The sequence below is a fragment of the Pan paniscus genome, chromosome 10 (genome assembly GCF_029289425.2).
Source record: "Pan paniscus chromosome 10, NHGRI_mPanPan1-v2.0_pri, whole genome shotgun sequence".
NCBI classification, from domain to species: Eukaryota; Metazoa; Chordata; class Mammalia; order Primates; family Hominidae; genus Pan; species Pan paniscus.
In genome coordinates, this window is record NC_073259.2 from 117,890,677 (window position 1) to 117,909,520 (window position 18,844).

The 18,844-nt window shown below is 52.1% G+C and overlaps 2 protein-coding genes across 4 annotated transcripts in view; both read right to left on the minus strand.

Annotated features, from left to right (window-relative positions):
• Window positions 1-9,638, minus strand: part of TRPV4 (transient receptor potential cation channel subfamily V member 4) — a 50,355-nt gene extending 40,717 nt beyond the window's left edge. For all 3 annotated transcript variants that reach the window (XR_010108869.1, XM_063593192.1, XM_034934437.3), the window contains exon 1: window positions 9,562-9,638. The gene's annotated coding sequence lies outside the window, so the exon portion shown is untranslated. The remainder of the gene's footprint in view (window positions 1-9,561) is intronic.
• A 405-nt stretch (window positions 9,639-10,043) lies between these two features.
• GLTP (glycolipid transfer protein) overlaps window positions 10,044-18,844 on the minus strand; it is a 46,693-nt gene continuing 37,892 nt past the window's right edge. Inside the window, exon 6 of the transcript XR_008620493.2 lies at window positions 10,044-17,307. The gene's annotated coding sequence lies outside the window, so the exon portion shown is untranslated. The remainder of the gene's footprint in view (window positions 17,308-18,844) is intronic.

Genomic DNA, 18,844 nt, shown 5'->3' on the forward strand with positions numbered 1-18,844 from the left:
GAGTTATGAGTATGTGAATTACATCTAAATGACCCTTCCAGGCTTAGTGACCTCAGGCAGGTCACTTCCCTCCCAGAACCTCAGTTTCCTTGTTGCAACATGGGAATGTCATGGAGATTAAGCACACATAAAGGGTTTCTTTTTTTTCTTTCTTGTGTGTGTGTGTGTGTGCGCATGTGTGTGTGACAGAGAGAGACAGGATCTTGCTCTGTCACCCAGGCTAGAGTATAAGTGGCACAATCTTGGCTCACTGCAACCTCCGTCTCCCAGGTTCAAGCAATCCTCCTGCCTCAGCCTCCCAAGTAGCTGGGATTACAGGTGCCCACCGCTGCGCCAGCTAATTTTTGTATTTTTAGTAGAGACGGGGTTTCACTATGTTGGCCAGGCTGGTCTCAAACTCCTGACCTCAGGTGATCCGACCGCCTCGGCCTCTCAAAATGCTGGGATTACAGGCGTCGGCCACCATGCCCAGCCACATAGAGGGTTTCAAACAAGGTCTGGCACGTAGTAGGAGCTCAAGGATACAAAGTCACTACCCCAGGAGGCTCCAGGTCCTTCTTCCCTTATCTCGCTTCCTTCCCATCAGAGCATAGCCCCAGGATTCCACCCTCTCAGCAAGCCCTGCTTAAGAACATGCTACTCAGCTCCAGCCCGGGAGGAGGGAGGCATCAAATTCTTAGTCCGGCCGGGTGCAGTGGCTCATGCCTGTAATCCCAGCACTTTGGGAGACCGAGGTGGGCGGATCACTTGAGGTCAGAAGTTCAAGACCAGACTGGCCAACATGGTGAAACCCCATCTCTACCAAAAATACAAAAATTAGCCGGGTGTGGTGGCATGCACCTGTAATCCCAGCTACTCGGGAGGCTGAGGCATGAGAATCGCTTGAACCCAGGAGGCAGAGATTGCAGTGAGCAGAGATAGCACCACTGCACTCCAGCGGGGGCGACAAGAGCGAGACTCCATCTCAACAAAACAAAACAAAACAAAACCTTAGGCCCGCCTTCTCTCTGGCCTAGCCCCTCTCCTAGAGGATGGTCACAGCCACGGAGAACTCCAGAGAGGATTCTATAGTCTCAGAACGTTGCCTGATGAATGCTTTACATCTCATCTGCCACTCACTGGCCGTATGGTCTTGCACAAGTCACATCTCATCTCTGGGCCTTGGTTTCCTTATCTGTAAAATGGGAGTAATAATTACTACGACCTGGGTGGGGTTAAGCCGTATTTGCTCCATAGTTATTTGGTGTATAGCACATTCATGCTTTAAACTAAAAAATAAGGCTGGGTGCAGTGGCTCACACCTGTAATCCCAACACTTTGGGAGGCCAAGGTGGGAGGATCGCTTGAGCCCAGGAGTTCAAGACCAGCCTGGGCAAAATGGTGAGATCCCATCTCTACAAAAAATAAATAAATTTATTTATTTTTTAAAATATTAAAAAATAAAATAACAGCTCCTACCCCAAAGAGCTATTGTGAGGATTAAATGTGATAATTCAAGCCTTCAGTGCAGTGCCCAACAAACACCAAGTGTTCAATGAACTTGAACTTATTTTTTAGTTTAAAGCATGAATGTACTGTATACCAAATAACTATGGAGCAAATACAGCTTAACCCCACCCAGGTCGTAGCAATTATTACCCCCATTTTACAGATAAGGATGTTCAATGGCTGCCTTGCCATTCTTGCTAACATTCCCTCAGTTTGCAGTGGGAGGTGGGGGATGATGACACTGAGGTCCAGGGAGGTCAGAACTGGGCAGGCACTGGAACCCAGACTTCCCGGCTCCAAAACCAGGGCTCGTGACTGCAGAGACCTCACCTTTGGGAAGGGTTTCCTCGCCACCTCATTTCCATCTTCTGTCACCTTTAGAAGGCTGTCAGGACAAGTGCTGCCTCCCAGCTGGGAGACTAAGGACCAGAAGGGACAGGACACTCGTCCATGCATACGTTCCTCTACCCCACTTCTAGGAGCAAAAGTCCCGAGTTTGCCAAATCAGAGGAGGGGGAAGAGGGCAGGCGCCCGTTATGAGTGGATGGGGCAGGAGTCGGGGAAGGGAGCCCGAGGCAGCAGAAAACCAGTTTGAGATCCTTCCTCTGTCCCAGCCCACCTCAACACCAGTCTGTGCCAACAGTAAGCTGCTGCCTCAGGGGTTAACTGCTTGGAATTATGACTGAGGCTAATGCCTGCAATGTACCATCAGTAATGCCTACCCTCCATGGCACACTTCACACAGCACCTCCCATTTGGTTGTTTTTTGTTTTGAGACAGGGTATGGCTTTGTCACCCAGGCTGGAGTGCAGTGGCACAATCATAGCTCACTGCAGCCTCGACCTCCCAGGCTCAAGCAATCCTCCCACCTCAGCCTCCCCAGAAGCTGGGACCACAGGCATGTACCACCATTCCTACTTTTAAAATTTATTTTTTGTAGAGATGGAGTCTCACTCTACTGCCTAGGCTAGTCTCCAATGCCTGGGCTCACGTGATCCACCCACCTTGGCCTCCCAAAGTGTTGTGATTACAGGCGTGAACCACCATGGATGGCCCCTTCTATCTATTTTAATCCAAATAATAACTATAGAGATTAAATATTATTGTCTCCATTCCCAGATGTATAAAGTCAGTCCCGGGAGAAAGGAGGTAAGGGCTGACATTTATCCAATACCTATCATATGCTAAGCACTTTCACATTTCTCTCTCATTTGAGGTCAGTGTTATTGTTATCATTTCACAGATGAACAAACTGAGGATCAGAAAGAATGAGATTTAACTGAGTCCACAACGCTACAGGAAGTGAATGTGGCTAGACTTCCAACCATCTGCTTTTAAATCCATTTGAGTTCATTCATCCCTTTGGGGGTTACCATGCCCTCTCCCTAGGACCCCCCTTCTCAATGCCATATCCCTTGGAACTCAGCAGGACAGGATGGCACAGTGGTGACAGGCTTGGAGTCTGAATCTTGACTTTGCCATTTAGTAACTGCGTGGCCCCAGACGGATCACTTGACCTCTCCGAGCTTCAGTTTCCTCACCTGTAAAAGGGAGCTCATCACAGTTACCACTGCTGGATTACTTGTCATTGTGGGTATCAGAGTCTCACAAAGTGGCCTCAAAGCACTGCGTGTGGAATGATGTCACTCGGACAAAAGCTCTAGGGTGGAGGGACTCCCTTCTGGTAACTGCTGAGGCCCAGATGCCTGGAACAGGTCCTGGCACATAGCAGCTGCTCAAGATGTATTTGCTGGATGAATGAATGCATGAATGAATGAATGAATGAATGAACAGAGGAAAGGAGTGAAAGACGGGCTTAGTCATTCTCTCCAGGGCAGAGAGGTCTCCAAAGCGAACCTCTGCCCAGCTAACTAATTAGCTTCCTCCCATCCATTTTTTAACAGACAGCTTACGGAGCACCTGCTATGTGTGGGGTTTTCTGGCCTATAAGACCAACACCTCTCATGAGGACAACTATCGTGAGCCCATTTTATAGATGAAGAAATTGAGGCTCAACAAGACCAGGACACTCACTCAAGCACACTTGGTCTCAGAGCCAGAGCCTGTATCTGAGCAGGTGCTTCCTTCTGATGCCCTGCCTGGCTGGCTTGTCCAGTCACTCATTCCTTCCTTCATTCATCCCTTCACTCTATCTACAGGTATTCCTGAGCCCCTCCTGTGTGCCAAGCAGGGACAGGAGTGAGCCAGACCCATGGGTCAGTCAACCCCATGCCCCCTGTCCCACCCTCACCTGCTGGGGTCTTAGCCCAAAGCCCATGGAACCCACCCTCCATAAACACACACACACACAATACACACAAATACATATACACATTACACACATATACACATACATACACACAATATACACACATACATACATATACACACAAACATACACACACATACACACATGCACACATAGACATTCACATACACACATACACATGTATATACATACACATATGCACACACATACACATAGACATACATATACACACATACACACATATATACACAAACATACACATAAACATATAGTCATACATATACACATATACACATATATACACATATACACATATTACACATATAGACATACATATACACACATACACATACACACACAGACACACATACACACATACACACGCACATCAATATACACACACATACACACATACACAAACACACACACAGGGAATGGTCCCAGAAGGTGGCCAGCCCGCTCGGTCAACCGGGTGGAACCCAGGCCACTCCACCCTCAGGGGAAAACGGGCGCCTGGTGAGACTGAGGAGCTCTTTGTGCAAGGGGCAGGGTGGGTGGACAAGAGGGGCTGCTGTTACTCACTAACCAAAGAAATAGAAGGATATTCCCGTTTGGTCAATGGCCCGCCTGTCTGTCCCCTGAGCCCCCGCCTCCTTCTGTGGCCTTTCCAATGCCCTGACCTCATCTGGAGACCGGCAAGGGCTTCCTGTGCGCCTGGTGTGGTCTCGTGTGATCCTCCCTCACCGATGAGGAAACATGCTCAGAGAAGTGATGTAACCTCCTTGGGGTCACACAGCCAGCAGTGGCCAGGGCTCGGGGCAGAAAGGGGAAACCAATGGTCAGGAAGGGGCTAGGGGTGGGAAGGAAGTCAGAGTCACATTGAAAGTGAGGCCCTGTACCTTCCTCATTCCTGTCCGGCCACTGGGGTGCCAGCTCATGGGCTGCAAGGGCACCCGAGGTTGAAGGAGCCCAGGCCAAGACAAGAGCAGCAGCCAGAATAACCCAAATCCCTCCTCAAGTTGGCAGAGCTCTGACCTCAGCAAAGCCCAGGAACAGAGAGCTTAAGCCACTTCCTGAGGTCACAGAGCAGCAACTGGCGGAGCTGGGAGGTAAGCTAACGTGGCTCAGACGCCAAGGTGGGTGAGCCTAGCGTAGCTTTCCACGCAAGAAGCTAAGCTGGCCACTGGGCTTTTCGTGGACCCAAGGACACCAGTGTCACTCAGATCTGGCTTCCAGCTCCAGCTCTGCCATGAGCCAGCTGGGCATCCCTGGGTAAATTGCTTCCTCTCTGAGTCTCGATTTCCTCAGCTGTAAAATGGGGCTCAGCATTCCTGCCCCTGCCCACCCCCGGCAGTGGGGAAGCTGTGACACCATCAAAATGAACATCAGCCCTCACACCTGTAATCTGAGCACTTTGGGAGGCCAAGGCAGGAGGATTACTTGAGCTCTGGAATTCCAGACCAACCTGGGCAACATAGTGAGACCCCTGTCTGAAAAAAACCTTTTTTTTTAATAAGCTGGGTGTGTCCCAACTACTTGGGAGGCTGCAGTAGGAGGATCTCTTGAGCCCAGGAGTTCGAGGCTGCTGTGAGCTATGATCACACCACTGCATTCCAGCCTGAGCAACAGACTGAGACCCTGTCTCTAAAAATAATAAATAAAAAAAAAAAGTGAACAACAGGCAATAGATGCTGGTTTTAAACTAAACACTCAAGGTTGTGCTGAAGACTGTCCACAACCTCCCAGCAAGGCAGGCATTACCTTATCCCCATTGTCCAGATGAGGAAACTGAGGCCAAAGGAATAATGGAACTTATTGGAAGCTGGGATTTGAAACTGGGCAGCTGGGCTCCAGCCCTAGTTTTTAAGCATTAAATCAGGAAAATAAAAAAAGTTGACAGCTCCTGGCACTCAGTCAATGCTCATAAATATTTCATTGCTGAAAACATATCATTATTTGCCCAAATGCAAGTCTAGCTTTGCCCCCAATACCTTCCACCCACCCACCTGGCATGGAGGGGCTCTCTGAGGATGTCTGGGGGATAAGCTGGAAGAAAACATGCCCTGGAATGGGCCTGGGGACAAGGGGAGCTGACACGGGCTGAGGCAGAAGAGCTGTGCTTCAGAGCCCCATCCACGTGCCTTGGGTCATCCCTGCAAAGTGGGATGAGAGTCCCTTTGACACAGGAGGAAATGGAAGCCCAGAGAGGCCAGGTGGCTTCCCTCAGCTCCTCCAGCGGGGAATAGCAGGCCTGTCTTAAACATGCAGATGCAGTTTAAGCCCAGGCCTGTCTGCAATTCAGGCTCTTTGTTTGTTTTGAGACAGGATCTCTCGCTCTGGAGTGCAGTGGCACAATCGCAGTTCACTGCAACCTCTGACTCCTGGGCTTAAGCGATCCTCCCACCTCAGCCTCTCAAGTAGCTGGCACTACAGGTGCGTGCTACCACGTTCGGCTAATTTTTGTATTTTTTCTAGAGACGGAGTTTCACCATGTTGCCCAGGCTGGTCTCAAACTCACGGGCTCGACCGATCCACCCGCCTTGGCCTCCCAGAGTGTTGGGATTACAGGTGTGGGCCACTGCACCCGGCCAACTCAGGTTCCTATCTCTGGACTGCAGAGTAGCTCCCCCATGACCCCAGGCACCCCAATGAGGGTCCAGACAAATGGGGACGGGCCACCTTACAGGTGAAGGGATGGATTTGCAATCACACAAATGGGATTCAGGTCCCAGCTCTGCCCCTTCTCAGCTGAGAGAACCCAGGCAAGAGATTTCACCCTCTAGACCTCATTCTGCCCTCTGAAAAATAGAGACAAAAATAGTTTTGTATCCAAATGTGCTGAGGGTGCTTGACTCAGTGCTTGGCACACAGTAAGTGCTCAATAAAGGCTTGCCACCATCATAATAGTTGTTAATGCAACCCAGGGTTGGCTAAAGCCAGACAGAACCTTGTACCCAGAGTTCATAACAGCAGCCACTTATCTCAAGAGATCGGAATTAATCTTTAACAGGTGAATTCTGCTCCAAATGGGCGATGTGGAGCATTCCAGAGGGCCCACTGGCACGAAATAAATGTTATCTTGGCTCCCCAGACCCTATCTGTGACAACAAGAGGAGCTGTTACCTGGGTCCCTATAATTTGGAGAACGGACTGGAGTGTCTTTCCCAAAGTCAAATGGGGGAAACTGAGGCAGACAGCAGAGTCAAGGGCCTGCATGGAGTAGAGACACCCACTTCATGTGGACCCCATCCCCCTAGGAACAGAGGAAGGAACTCAAAGGACTTTGACCATCTCAAAAGTATTTGTTCAGACAACCATGCCATAGATACTGACTGAGCACCTACTATGTGCCAGGCACATGAGGCTCAGTCTTGTGTGTTTCCTTCCCTCCTACATCTCCTTCCAGCTGCCGCTCTCCACTCAGAGCTTGGATGACTTCCCCAGCCTTGGGGCCAGCCTCTCTGTCTGAGCTCCTCCAATCTTTCCCACTCTGCAGCCAGAGGGACCTTTCTAGAACAGACAAATAACCGTGTCACTCCCAGGCAGGACTTCTGGGCCTCTGGGTCTGATTTAGCTCCTGCCTGTCTGATCCCTCACCCTTTCCAGTCACGTCACAAACTCCAGACAAACAGAACTATTTCTCTGCTCTATAAACCCCAGGTGTAGCCACCTGGTAACAGGTAAAAGTCATATCTCTGCTAGTGCCATTCTCTTTGCCTGAATACTCTTTCCTCTACTTCTGCGTTTATTCTTTAAGGTGCGGCTCAAACACTACCTTGACCAAGCCTTCGTGGGTCCTTCCTGGGCCAGTCCTCCTACCCTACGGCATTCTCCCCTGACCCCATCCATTCCACAGCATACATTTACTAAGCGTCGGCCATCCATGCACACCTTGCTAGATGCTCACAAGTCAGGTGTGGGAGCTCCTCCCCGGGGGGCCACAAGGGAAAATCCTTCTTGCCTTCACACGCCTCAGGCTACAGCGAAGCTGGGATTGGAAGCATCTCACTGCTCCAGTGCCCAGCCCAGAGCTGGCACAGGTGAGCTTGCAGAGAGCATTTGCTGGAGGAGGGAGTAAGTGGCAGAGGCCCAGTTGGCACCGGATAAGGCAGGAGGAACCTCCACAGCCCCTTCCCCAGATATAAGGTACCTGGGTTTCACCTGGGGAATCCCAGCCATCCTCACAGGAGCTCATGTGAAACATCCCTCCTGGGGGCATCACACCCTTTTTGTTCAGGCAACCATTCCCTGGTTACCTCCATTTCAAAACAGCCCCACCTTGATCTTACAAAGTGAACCGCCCTGAACTATGACTGCCATTTGCCATTTGTGTCTGGGACCCCTTCCCCCTGCAATTCACCAATCAAGGTGGGTGTCCAGGCTTTCTGGTTCCCATCATTCTTCAAACAGAATGAACTAGAGAAATGTGGAAATGGCCAATTGACTTTTTTTACCCTCTTTGTTAAGAAAATGTTTGGGGCAACAACAACTGGTTAAACGATGATGGCAGCCAACAGTGGCTGTGCCAGGTTCCTGGAAGGTCATCGGTCCTCATGACAGCCCTGGGGGCTTGCCCTCAGGCACCCCAGTATTACAGAGGAGAGAACACAAAGGTCCAGACAGCTAAGGGACCAGGCCAAGGTCACACAGCAGGGGACTGCAGAGCACACCCCGGGCCCCACACAGGCCCACTCTTAGCCCCCCAGATAACCCAGGCCTGACCTTTCTACCCGTGTTCCCCCAAAAGCCCACCTCGTCACCCTCCTCAGGAGCCCGGGGAGTCCCGACTTACCCTCTGCCCTTGCTCCAGAGCCAAAGTGGCAAAGCTTAAATCCTCAAGCGGTTCTTAGCATCCCAGAACAAAGCTCCCACAGGGTATCTGCCTAACATTTCAGGGGTTCACGGTCCCTCTGCCCCCAGCAGAGGCTCTTGTTTTAGAAGCTGAGCCAGAACAGCCACAGGGCCCACCTCTGCCCTGCCACTTCCCAAGCACCCAGGGGGCACCAGGCCCTGTGTGCAGAGCTGGCCCCAGGACAGGCCACCTGGTGTGGTGGGAAGGGCTTTGGGGCTGGATAGCCCCTGGGTTTAAATCCCAATTGTCAGATCCCCGACCTAAGCCTCAGTTTCCCCATCTGCAAAACAGAGAGGACAGACAGAGGGAACAGCTGGGGCAGGCTGGAGCAGTGGGTGGCTCGATGAATGCGTCTGTGGTTGGTGTTTCCAGGCAAGCGGGGAGTGTGGGAGTCTCTCTCTCCCCCACCCCCAGGAGCCACCCGCCCCCGGGACGTCCTGAGAGTCCAGGGCAGAACTAGAGGTTAAAGATTTTCATGCCTCTTGGAGGAAACAGCCGTCTCTCCGGGACTCAGTAACCAAGAAGAAGACTTTGGAAGCTCCAGACTCCAAATTCCCTCCGACATGCTCAGGGGCCAAGGGCAAACCTTAGGTCCCCCGAAATCCCTCTTCCAAGTCTCCTAAGGTGGGCTGCAAGGCTCCGGGCCTTTGGTTCCCTGGCTTGGGGTCTCAGGGAACCGAACCGCCCTCCCCGCAGACCTGCTACCCCAGGCCCCACGTTGGTGCCCATTTCACAGGTGATAAAACCGAGGCCCAAAGAGCCGGTGTCCGGCCCAAGGGCACTTAGCTGAGAGGCTGGCGCCTGCGGAACCTCGCGCCTTCCGTCTCCCGCGCCCCTGGCCCGCACTTTGGAGCCTCGGGACCCCCTGGAGCCGGACGGGCCACGGAGATGTCCCCAGGGGCGCGAGGGGACCTCGGCTGAGCCGCCCCTCCCGGGCCCGGGCCCCACTTACCTCCGGGACGGCTGGGCGCCGGCGGCCGGGAGCTCCGCGCTTCCTGAATCCCGGCCGGCCCGCCCGGCGCCCGTCCGCCCGCGGGTCCCTCCTCCGCCGGCTCAGGTTCCAGCCGCGCGCCGCCCCCGGCCAGCTCCCCGCCCACCCGCCGGCCCGCGGACCCCGCCGAGCGCAGGCCCTAGAAGGGGCGGCCCCTGCTCGCACCCCGCCCGCCCAGCGAGGGCCTCCCCTGCGGGGGAGGTGCAGGGCCAGGGCCTCAGTTTCCTCGCCTGGAAAATGGGTGTCGCGATCCCTGGATAGAGCAGCAGACGGTCTTTGGAGAGGGCTCTAGTTGGAATCGGCTCCGATTCGATCTTGCTCCGTGATTTCGGGCCGCCCTGGGACTGTGTCCTAGTCTGTTCATGGGCGTCCCGGCCCAGTCCTCCACGTGTTTGCTCATTCATTCATTCAGCAGACAATTCCCTCCGAGGCGTTGAAGGAGGTCCCTACCCTCGGGTATGGCCCATAGAGATGGTTCAGGGGTAAATAAATGTGAGCTGCTCTCCTTGGTCTTCACCCAGTGCTTACTGCGAAGCCTGCCTCGGAGTAGGCCATCAATGTTTTGTTGCTGTTGTTTTTGAGACAGGGTCTCACTCTGTTGCCCAGGCTGGAGTGCGGTGGCGTGATCAGGAATCACTGCAGCCTCAACCACCAGCGTTCAAGCAATCCTCCCGTAACAGCCTCCCTAGTAACTGGGACCACAGACGCCTACCACCACGCTTGGCTAATTTTATTTAAATTTTTTGCAGAGATAGGGTCTCACTATGTTGCCTAGGCTGGTCTCAAACTCCAGGGCTCAAGCGATGTACCCACCTTGGCCTCCCAAAGTGCTGGGATTAGAGGTGTGAGTCACCGTGCCTGGCTCAATGCGTTTTTGCTTATTTTTTATTATTATTATTATTATTTTTGATACATGTTCTCCCTTTGTCACCCAGGTTGAAGTGCAGTGGCACGATCACGGCTCACTACAGCCTCAAACTCTTGGCCTCAAGAGATCCTCCCACTTCAGCCTCCTGAGCAGCTGGGAGTACAGGCATGCGCCACCACACCCCACTAATTTTTATTTTTTTGTAGAAGAGGGGGTGGGGGAGGACAGCCGGTCTCCAACTCCTGGCCTCAAGTGATCCTCCCACTTCAGTCTCCCAAAGCACTGAGACTATAGGCATGAGCCACCACACCTACCCATGTATTTTCTTTTATCAGATAACAAAGGTGGGCCCCAACACATAGCCATACCCTCTACCCAGCGCTGAGTCCACTTGAATACCTCCACAGGATGGGCAGCTCACTTCCTCCAGGGTGGTTGGAAAGCCTAGCAGGCCCACAGCTTGGCTCTGTGACTCTCAAACCCAGCAGCCCTATGCAAGTCCCTTCACCTTTGTGCCTCAGTGCCTCTACATCCCCCTGTAGAGTGGGGCATACAAAAGTCCTCACCTCACAGTCGCAGTGAAAATGCTGGGAGCATCCAGGCTGTGCAGAGCCCTTTTTTTTTTTTTTTTGAGACAGAGTCTTACTCTGTCGCCCAGGCTGGAGTGCAGGGGTGTGATCTCAGCTCACTGCAACCTCTGCCTCCTGAGTTCAAGCGATTCTCCTGCCTCAGCCTCCTGGGGGCTGGGATTACAGGCGTGCGCCACCACGCCAGGCTAATTTTTTGTATTTTTAATAGAGACAGGGTTTCACCATGTTGGCCAGGCTGGTCTCGAACCCCTGACCTCAGTTGATCCACCCACTTTGGCCTCCCAAAGTGCTGGGATTACAGGTGTGAGCCGCCGTGCCCGGCCCAGAGCCATGCCATTTTCATCATTAGTGTTTTCACTAAATTGAGCTGACTCAGGGACTGTGGGGTAGCTCCTTCTTCCTCAGCTTGAAAATAGCAGCATCTCTCCTGAGGTCCAACAGCTGGAAAGTGAAATTTTAGAATTGCTGGGTGGGGAGGCGAAAGAGAGAGAGAGAGAGAGTGTGTGTGTGTGTGTGTACCCCTGAATAGGAGTGATGTGTTCACCTCCAGCGTGAAACATTTACAAAGAAACAAACCCTAATAATTAACTCACTGAGCACAGAAGCGTAGGGGGTGAGAGGGAGAACAGGCTGTGAGGTAGGGTTTGCTCTACCCATTTTGCAAATGGGAAACTGAGGCTTGGAGAGGAGTGTGGCCTCTCCAAAAGCTGCTCCCTCCATGGTGGGGGTTGGGGTGGGAAAGAGAACCCTCTGAGGGTCCGGAGTAAACAGGCAGATGTCTGGCAGTGGAGAGGAAGGTAAACACAGGGCCCCTCACACCTCCCTGACAGACAGCTATCTGCTGGGGTTCCTCAGGGCTGGGGCTGGGGCTGGGCCAGGTTGAGGGTGGAGGAGTGAGTCTGGGACCCATTTCTGCAGAAAGGCCTGTCTCAATTTAAAGAAAATGGCAAGGGTGATTCCAGCCATAAGGAGGCTGATGTTGGGGACTGGAACTGGAGGAGATGGGGCCAGGGATGGCGACCTCCTCTTCTCTAAGCTCAGAGGGAAGGGGCCTGAGCACTCAGCATCAGCATCACTAACCCAACTCTTTCCTGATCCCCATTTCACAGATGGGGCAACTGAGGCCCCCATGCAGGGAAGTGACTCATCTTGGGCTAAGCAGCTGGAGCTTGGCCTCTGCACCAGACACTGGGGTTCAAATCCTGCCCTGCCGCTGATGGGAGAAGGAGCTGTGGTGGGGGCTGTGGGCAAGAGCCTCCCTCTCTCTGTGCCTCAGTTTCCTCACCTAAAAATGGGTACCAGTGTCCATGAAGCAAGGGAACATGTTCATGACCACAGGTCTAGCACCTGGCACTTAGTAGGTGCTTTAAAAATACTGGTTGATGGGTCAGGCGAAGTGGCTCATGCCTGTAATCCCAGCACTTTGGGAGGCTGAAGTGGGCAGATCAACTGAGGTCAGGAGTTCGAGACCAGCCTGGCCAACATGATGAAACCCCGTCTCCACTAAAAATACAAAAATTAGTTGGGCATGGTGGTGGGCACCTGTAATCCCAGCTACTTGGGAGGCTGAGACAGAATTGCTTGAACCTGGGAGAGGGAGGTTGCAGTGAGCAGAGATCGTGCCACTGCACTCCAGCCTGGGCAACAGAGAGCAACTCCATCTCAAAAAAAAAAAAAAGTCCTGGTTGATGGAGCTGGGGGAGAGGAGAATGGGAGGTTGCTGTTTGTTGGGCATGGGGTTTCAGTTTTGCAAGATGCAAAGAGTTCTGGAGATGAACGAGGGTCACACAACAATATGAATATACTTTTTAAGTTTAATTTTTAATCTTTTTTTTTTTATTTTTAGAGAGAGACAGGGTATTGCTCTGTAGCCCAGGCTGTAGTGCAGTTGCCTGATCATAGCTCACTGCAGCCTCAAATTCCTAGGTTCAAGCGATCCTCCTGCCTCAGCCTCCTGAATAGCTGGGACTATAGATGCGTGTCACCAAGCCTGGCTTTTTAAATTTTATTTTTTGTACAGGTGAGGTCTCGCTATGCTGCCCAAGCTGGTCTCAAACTCCCGTGCTCAAGTGATCCTCATAACCTGGCCTCTCAAAACATTGGGATTACAGGCATGAGCCACTGTGCCTAGCCAGAAATAATGTTTCCTCTTAGGGAAGGAAAGATTTTCAAGGCCCTCAGCATTGGCTGTGAGTCATGTGGCAGCCACATGTGGGGCGCAGCCTTGGTCTCCACGTAGCTCCTGGACTGCCCCAGGTGGACTCAGCGACCTCCCCTAAGAAAGGTTCCTGGGCAGCAGCCAAGGGTCTGCATTTACCAAGTGCTTACTGTATGCCAGGTCCAGTGCCAGATGCTGGGGAGAGATTGGTGAGCCAGACAGGTCAGGATCTCAGGGACTTTATACCCAGGGTACCCAGTTATAAAAACAAGACATGTGCACCTCACTTTACAGTTGGCACAGTCCTGATCCTGCCACTAACTCAGTTCATCTTTTGACAGCCTGGAAAGGAGGAATTCTTCCACCATTTTATAGATAATGACACAAAGACACCACTTGTCTGAGATCATCCCACAACTGGTAAGATTTGAACCCAAGCCCAGCAGACTCTACAGTGTAGCATGACCAGCAGGAATATTTTCCTGGCCAGGTGCGGTGGCACACACTTGTAATCATAGCATTTGGGGAGGCTAAGGCAGGAGAATCACTTGAGCCCCAGAGGTCAAGGCTGCAGTGAGCTGTGATCAGGCAGCTACACTCCAGCCTGAGCAACAAAGTGAGACCCTGTCTAGGAAAAAAAGAAAAAAAGAATATGATCTCAAAAAGACAGACCATAAGTGTGGATGAGGAAGTGGAGAAGCTGGAATCTTCGCACACTGCTGGTGGGAATGTGTAATGGAGTGGCTGCTATGCAAAACGGTCTGGCAGTTCCTCCAAATATTAAATCTAGAGTTACTGCCAGGCACGGTGGCTCCCGCCTGTAATCCCAACACTTTGGGAGGTCAAGGCGGAAGGATCACTTGAGGCTAGGAGTTCGAGACCAGCCTGGCCAACACGGTGAAACCCCATGTCTAATTTAAAAAAAAATACAAAAATTAGCCGGGCATGATGGTGGGCACCTGCAATCCCAACTACTCAGGAGGTTGAGGCACAAGAATTGCTTAAGCCCAGGAGGCGGAGGCTGCAGTGAGCTGAGATTGTGCCACTGCACTCCAGCCTGGGCAACAGAGTGAGATCCTGTCTCAAAAAAAAAAAAAAAAAAATCTAGAGTTCCCATATGACCCAGCAATTCCACCCCAGAAACATAGCCAAGAGAAATGAGAACTTACGTCCATAGAAAAACTTGAATGTTCATGGCAGCATTATTCATAATAGCCAAAAAAAGAAAAGGACTCAAATTCTCAGTGGATAAACAAACACAGTATATCCACACAATGGAATACTATTTGGCAATAAAATGAATGGTTACTGAGTCATGCAACAACATGGATGAACCTTGGAAGCAGGATGCTGAGTGGCCAGACACAAAAGGCCGCATATTACATAATTCCATTTATATGAAATGGCCAGAAGAGGCAAATCTATAGAAACAGAAAAGAGCTTAGTGGTCGTCAGGGGCTGGGGGGAAGGGAGGATTTGGGGGGCCAAGGGTAATAGCTAAAGGGTATGGGTTTTCTTTTTCTTTTCCTGTCGCACAGGCTGGAGTGCAGCAGTGCAACCACAGCTCACTGCACCCTCTAACTTCTGGGTTCAAACCATTCTCTCACCTCAACCTCCTGAGTAGCTGGGACTGCAGGCGCATACCACCACACCCAACCAAATAGGATGATGCAAATATTCTAAAATTGACTGGTGATGGTTGCTCATATGTATGACTATACTAAAAACCACTGAAGGCCAGGCACAGTGGCTCATGCCTGTAATCCCAGCACTTTGGGAGGCCAAGGTGGGAGGATCACGAGGTCAGGAGTTCCAGACCACCCTGGCCAAAACGGTGAAACCCCATCTCTACTAAAAATACAAAAATTAGTCAGGCGTGGTAATGCGCGCCTGTAATCCCAGCTACTCAGGAGGCTGAGGCAGGAGAATTGCTTGAACCTGGGAGGCAGAGGTTGCAGCGAGCTAAGATCACATCGTTGCACTCCAGCCTGGGCAACAGAATAAGACTCAAAAAAATTTAAAAATTAAATAAATAAATAAAATAAAAACCACTGAAGAGTACACTTTAAGTGGGTGAATTGTATGGTATATGACTATCTTAATAAAGCTGTTGTGAAATTTTCTTTTTAAAAAAAGAAGAAGACAGCCAGGTACAGCGGCTCATGCCTGTCATCCCAGCACTTTGGGAGGCTGAGGCAAGAGAAACGCTTGAGGCCAGGAGTTCAAGAGCAGCCTGGGCAACATAGTGAGAAACCACTTCTCCAAAAAAAAAGAAGAAGAAGAAGAGGAGGAGGAGGAAGAAGAAGAAGACATGATCTCTAGGATCAAAACGATTGGGTGTGGCTCTATCATATTTCTAAGCTGTGACCTAGGGCGGGTGACTTTGCCTCTCTGAGCCCTGCTTCTCTCATCTGTAAAATGAGAGCAGTAACTTCCCCTGCCTCTTCAGGTTGTAGGGATTAAACACAATAGGGCTTGTGAGGGCTGGGCAGTACGGGAACACAGTAACTGTTCAATAAATAGTCCCACAATGGGGCCCCGCCTCCTCCAAGACTAACTTCATGTGCCCTCCCACCCAAGCGCTTCCAGCTTCACCCAGTGCTCTCCTGTATGTTCCTTCACATCTCCCTTCCCAGCAACCCTGTGAAGTGGGCATCAATTTCCCCATTTGATTGTGCCCATTTTACGAATGGGAACTACTGAGTCCAAAAGACAGCAAGCATAGCTCTCCTCCTCACTCCCCAGGCAGAAACTTCTTTCCTCTCCTTCCCCACACTCCCTGCTGTCCTGCCCCTGCTCTCTCCCTTCCTTCATTCCATGTCCCCTCCCCAACCCCGCCCCCTCCCCTTAGCCCAGCTGGGGGTTGGTTTAGGCCAAGAGTTAATGTCGGGGTCCCTGGGGGCCTGGAGTGGGTCTCTGAGGTATGGATGTAGCCAAGGCCACGATGTGGGGTTGGACCCCTGCAAATCCCAGCCTCTCAGCCCCTCCTGCACCAGCCTCTCAGCCCCTCTTCCCTCCTCCCCATCATCTTCATCTCATCCACCCCTCCTGTGGGCGGGTCTTCTCCCCTACCTTTTGCAGACCGACAAACTGAGGCTCCACACACAGTGAAAGCCGTTTATCCGAGGAGATAGATACCTGCCAATGGTGCCATCAGGATTCAAATCCAGGATATTCTGAATTCCAACTGCACCTTTCAGCCACTAAGCAACCGCTTCCCACTGTCCTGTGTGCCTCAGGACCCTCACCACCAAGGGGGGTCCCTGTTCACACCCCCTAGGATGAGATCAGGGATAGGCGTGGGGTGGGAGATATGGAGAGACATTCTGGTCTGCCTTCTTTGCACTTTCCCCAGTGAATGCCACACAGGGGCTCAAATCATGATGAAAAGAAGGAAAAACACAGGAAACTAGGGAGGAAAGGGCAGGGGAAGCACCAGGGCTAACAAGTATGCATTTATGCACTGCTTGCTGTGTGCCAGAGGCACTGTGTAGGGCTCTGCCTTCATGAGCTCCATCCAGCTGCACAAGAGGAAGCACGCCCAGAGAGGTGAAGGAACCTCCCCACAGTCACACAGCAGGGAGGAGACAGGGTCTGATGGTCTCCCAGGTTCCCCATGAAATCACATCTCCCCCCATTTACCAAGAAGCCACAGAGACTGGACACAAAAAGGCTGCAGACAATCAGTGCTCTGTCCACCCTGGTCCCGAGAATAGCAAGCTTTTGTCCCAGACACCAGGGCCCCACCCTGCCAGGGACCTTCAATGAGGCTCTTCTGGAATTCTCTCTGGGCCAGAAACCTGAGGCCAGGTGGGGAGGAAGCTCATCTCAGATGACCGTTGCCATGGGCACAGCTACTCTCAGCTGCCCAGCCACTGGCTGTGATTCCATTCCTCTGGGCAGCTGGGCGTGGTGGCCTGTGGGTAGGGCCAGTCACAGCTGGCCACGGGCACTTCAAAGATAGCCTCCATCTGAAGGCGATGGCACAGGCAGGGATGGGAGTGTCTAGGCCTTGGTCCCAGGGAAGGCAGGCTGATTCAGGACTTCCAAGCTGGGGTCCCTGGGTGGGCAACTGGGAGTCCATGGAGGTCCTAGAACAGGGAGTAAAATTGTGAGGGGATGAGGGAGCACCTTCTAGAGAGAGGATCATGACTTTCAGAGGCCTGGGGACACCCTCCCTACTCCGCGCCCCCAACAAAGTAAAGCACACTTTGTGTGAGGAAGTCTCACTTTACCCAGCCAGGCAGGAGCAGAGGTTGGATTGGGGCAGGGGAGGGGACAGCCTCTCTTCCGAGTCCCCCAAAGGGACCCCTAGAAATAGATCCTGGCTAACAGCTTGCAACCTGTAAACTGGCTCTGTCGCCCCCTACTCACAGGAGCGATGATTTCCCCTGTTCTTAGACCAAAAACCACACTCACGCTGGCCTCAGCACCTGTGGGTTTCATCCCCCACTGCCACCCTCTCTTGTTCTCCAGGCTCTGGCCACCTTGGCCTCTCTCTGTCCTTGGTGCATGTTGCTTTCTCTCCTGCCCCGGGGCCTTTGCACTAGCTATGCCCCTTCAGATCCCAGCTGAAATGTCACCTCCTCAGAGAGCTCTGCCCACCCGGACTCCAATCTAAATCAGGGGTCTGTAGTCATTTCCATCACATGACCCCTTTTGCTGTCCTCCACTGCTCATTTCCCTCTCTGGATTCATTGCGCACTGGACCTTGTTGTACCCCTGGGGAATAGAGACCTTATCTGTCGGCCGGGCGCCCCCGGTGGCTTACGCCTGTAATCCCAGCACCTTGGGAGGACGAGGCAGGTGGATCACCTGAGGTCAGGAGTTCAAGACCAGCCTGACCAATATGGTGAAACCCCATCTCTACCAAAAATACAAAAATTAGCTGGGCATGCTGGCACGCGCCTGTAATCCCAGCTACTCGGGAGGCTGAGATAGGAGATTCGCTTTAACCTGGGAGGCGGAAGTTACAGTGAGCCGAGATCATGCCACTGTACTCCAGCCTGGGCAACAGAGCGAGACTCTGTCTGGAAAAAAAAAAAAAAGAGAGAGAGAGAGACCTTATCTGTCTTCTTGCAAGATCCCCTTAGCCGAGTTCAGAGCGTTGAACATAGTAAGTGCTCAGCAAACAGGGGTTGAATGACTATCCCTTCCAAACAATCTTCTCTGGGTCAGATCAAGGACTGATTAAGGGTTCATCATCTTCACAGCTGCCCTTTATCCAGCACCCCCTGGCAGGAGGCGCTGTGCTAAGTGTATTTGCATTTGTGGCCCCATTCCTTGTCAGAAGCAGAGTGTAGATTTTACTGAACTTATAAATACAAACCGGGAGCTGGATACAGTGGTAAAAGGTATCCATTGGCCGGGTGCAGTGGCTCATGCCTGTAATCTCAGCACTTTGGGAGGCCAAGGCAGGTGGATCACCTGAGGTTGGGAGGTGGAGACCAGCCTGACCAACATGGAGAAACTCTGTCTCTACTAAAAATACAAAATTAGCTGGGCGTGGTGGCCCACTCCTGTAATCCCAGCTACTCGGGAGGCTGAGGCAGGAGAATCGCTTGAACCTGGGAGGCAGAGGTTGCGGTGAGCCAAGATCATGCCATTGCACTTCTCCAGCCTGGGCAA